This window comes from Nelumbo lutea, chromosome 6 (genome assembly GCF_056320005.1).
Source record: "Nelumbo lutea isolate HS-2025 chromosome 6, American lotus-T2T, whole genome shotgun sequence".
Taxonomy (NCBI): domain Eukaryota; kingdom Viridiplantae; phylum Streptophyta; class Magnoliopsida; order Proteales; family Nelumbonaceae; genus Nelumbo; species Nelumbo lutea.
Window position 1 is genome coordinate 19,963,777 of NC_142689.1, and position 3,872 is coordinate 19,967,648.

The following is a 3,872-nucleotide window of genomic DNA, read 5'->3' on the forward strand; positions in this document are numbered from 1 at the left end:
CCGTTTGCGGCGGCTTGGTTTCGTAATCTCTGGTGACGGAGATGGCGAAGAAGAGGAAGGACAAGGAATCCAAATACTGTACCCGCATAGCTGAAGGTTCCCAACAAAAGAGCTAGGATTGAATTTTTCCCATAGGAGAGAGGGAAAGTAACCAGAGAGGTTGTTATAAGACACGTTGAAGTAACTTAGGTTCGGTAGATTGGCGAGTGAAACTGGGATATTTCCACTAAATCCATTTTGAGACAAATCTAGTTGAATCAGGCTGGAGATTCTGCCCAGAGCATCCGGGATATTTCCTTTGAATTGATTTCTCTCCAGGTCAAGGACAACGAAATTTTTTAGTCTGTCCACGGCATCCGGAATCTGGTCCTCAAGGCGATTTCCCTCAGGGTTCAAGGTAAGGTTGCAAAGACTAGCGGTAAAGCTTCCACTGATGTGAAGGTTCATTTTCGGGGTTCCGGAAATGTGAAGGTTTACTCCCTCGCTTCCTGGGTCGCTTCTCCAGCTTGCCTACTCTACTGCTCTCGGCCTCTCGAACAGAAGCATCGAAATCAGATTGATCAGAATCCGCAGTTCCACCACTAGATTTCACCACACAAGAAGAAGGCAAGACCACACTAGATGTGAAGGATAGCATTCCTTTATCGTTACCTCCTTTTGACGAGGTAAAACGCTTCTTGTCATAAGCCACAAACTATTGTGAATTATTCGAGAACAGATTACCATTTGCACTGCAGGAGTTCTTCTTACTCTTCCCACAATTCAAAATCTCTTCGCATTCAGGCTTACACGGTTGAGCAGAACCATTCCTCGCACTGTTTCCTTCGTATCCGAATTCAGAAGTTTAGTTCTCTAGTAAAAAAACTCTGCGTCTGTTGCTGGTGGTGATGGTTTTGGTGCTGGGTTTGGACTGATATCGTGCTAAGATTCTCGGTTAAACTACTTGGGCTTTGTTTCTCGAACTGAATTGGCTTCGTGATCTCTTGATTAGTAGGAGTAACAGTAGCAGCAGCGGCAACAGAAGCAGCTAGGGCTGTATTAAGAGAATCCATAATTTCAATCATCGACGACGGATCCGAAAGCCAGAGGGAGGACGGATCATTCTCGCCCTGATCGGCCTGAGACGTGGACCAAGGACCCATGTCGGAATTATTGTTGTTGAAATTAAACAAAACCATAACCTTATTGATCATATCCGAGCTGTGAAAGATCCATTCCGTCGAACTGAAATCAACACACCGTTAGCCGAAGGTATACACACCATCGTCCGCAAGCCAAAAATTTGACCTTGTCTCGCCCGCTCGCTAGACGAGCTCGCAAGCCTCTCAACCCCAGCAAACCACACCAGAGACGACGCGAAGAAAGTCAGACCAACAAAGCCACCTACCGTTAATGAACGACTACATCATCGACACAAGAAAGAACCACTCGGTGTCCGTAACCTCTTCATCGACGGGGTCGTCAACCCCGAAAATCAACAAATTAAGTCATTTTACCTTTTCAGAAATGTGAAGAAATGTAGGTAGAGGGAATTACCGCCGCTGCTGTTGTTCGTGTATCATGACGTTGGGGAAGTATTAGTTATTACATGGGAATTAAAAATATTATAACAATCTTTTTGAACGAAAGACTAACAACAGGGATCTTTATCTCACGGTTATAATACAAACCGAGTCTTTATAATTTACCTTAATTATATTAACAGTAATTTTTTATTTTATTATTTTCCGGCCGATGATAATATAATGTTAATATCGGCTCTAGAGATCTGAACACAATATCAATTATCATAAAAATTCGAATAGCTACATTATCAAGCATTCTACATATTGAAAATTCATTTAGTATAAAACATCAAATAGCCACAAGATGCAATCCAAATCACATGTTCATATAGTCCATATCTAATAAAAAAATCGTGTTACACGGTTCGTGTTAGCGTATTCCATCATATTTAGTATTCTACCTTTAGTATCTCTAGGAGAGATAGTTCTACGGAAACTAGTATCATTATCCCCTTAATTTTAAGAGATATAGTTCCACTCCAATTAGCTGTACATATCTTATTTCTTTCCTTTTTGTATCACAATTTAGGTTTCCGATCTGTTCTCTGGTTGCATCCCTAGCTTTATTATAAATAGGTTGTAACCCATTGAATTCATAATTAAGAGAAATATTATTTTCTCCATTTATTTTCTTTGTTTTTCGTGTCATGGTATCAGAGCATTATTCTCATGGAATTCCCCGCTGCTTCGCGTGTAAATTGAATGGTTTCCTCGTCAAGCATTTCAATAGAAGCCGAGACAACTTCCTTGACAAATTGAGTTGTATCCCCATCGATCGATTCTTCAGCGGCATATTGCATGGTAGACTCGTTTGATTGAATAACGATTCCAGTCGCTTCAGCAGCAAACTGGAGCAGAAGAGTCGTCGGTCTGGTCGCAGACTTGGAGGACGGAGGATCCAAGCTTCAGTTCGGCACAAAGGATGAGAGGGAGCTCTTGTTCGGTAGGGGAGCAGATGAGCCAGGCATAGCCGTACAGATCCTTCACCATCCCGACTCGTCCACCATAGCAAGAGCCCTCGCCCTCTGTGATCTCACCCTCGAGTGTCGCGCCAGCGCTGACAGCCTTCTTAACAGCTCCATCCACATCGTCCGTCTCAAGGCAAAAATGCATGCGCTTTTGTAGCAAGATGTATTCCTTTTCCGCCAGGCGTTTGGGTGGAAGCTGCAATAGCAGCTCCGGAAGCTGATTGAATGGTTTCTCTATTAGGCGTCTGGATAAAAGATACGGCAGCTTCTAAAGTAATTAAATTGGGCTTTCGGGGTTTGGACAGCAGCTTCGGTAGCGAACTGGCTGCTGGTGAATCAGTCAGGTGATTCAACGACGGTTCCAGCGGCTTGCATCTGGTGAAGCCTTTTGACACCGGTGGTTGTCTCTTCAGAGATCTTGTGGTCTGCGAACTCGACAAAGGCTTGATTCCGATTGGCATCAACGTTGCACTTGGTGTTGACTATCGTACCAAAGGGCTTGCAGAGTTCAACAGTCCCTGTTTTTCTTTAAGGTCAGTATTGAGATTTTCCCATGACTTGTGCTGCTCCAAAGTTCTGTGTTTCTCCTCATGGATTCATCTGAAGCTGCTCAACATATTTCTCATCCCATCACCGTTACCTTCAATGGCTCAAATTATGATTTATGGTCCCAAGAGATGTGCAGTTTTCACAAGGGATGCCTTCTATGGTGGTATGTGACTGGTGAAATTCCCAAACCTACTAAAATTGTTGATGAAACAGAGGATAAATTTATCGAACGAATAGAAAAATGGGATGGGAAAAATCATCAAATATTGACCTGGTTTCGCAATACTTGTATTGCAAGCATCAAGTTGGAATTTCACAGAGGTACAAGATTTCTTACAAGCTCATTATTCTATTTCTGATGATGTGCATCAGTTTCAGCTCTATAAGTGTCTTCACCGTATGAAGCAGCAACCTGAACAGACCATTCACAATTATGTCTCTGAATTACAAGTTCTTTGGGATCAGTTAGCAGAGTGTGAACCTGAATGGGATAGTACCTCGGCGGCCACTACTTATTCTAAGCTTCGCGATTACCAACGTGTTTGGCATCTTCTGATGACTCTCAGGGATGAGTATGAACCTATTAGTGGTACTCTACTTCATCGTAACCCATTATCCTCCCTTGAAGTTATGATCAAAGATTTGCTCTCTAAAAAACTCGACTAAAAACACTTCGAGATGAGCGATCCTTACTATCTACTGATGTTGTTCTTGCTACTCCGAGTATGTATACTACTTCTTCAACTTCCTCTAAATCCTCAAAATGGAGATACTATTTCTGAGTGTCGTC

General features: G+C 42.6%; 1 pseudogene; it reads right to left on the bottom strand.

Moving 5' to 3' along the window:
* Positions 1–412: 412 nt before the first annotated feature.
* LOC148847782 (transcription factor MYC2 pseudogene) lies at positions 413–2,678 on the bottom strand (annotated as a pseudogene).
* Between the last annotated feature and the right edge of the window lie 1,194 nt (positions 2,679–3,872).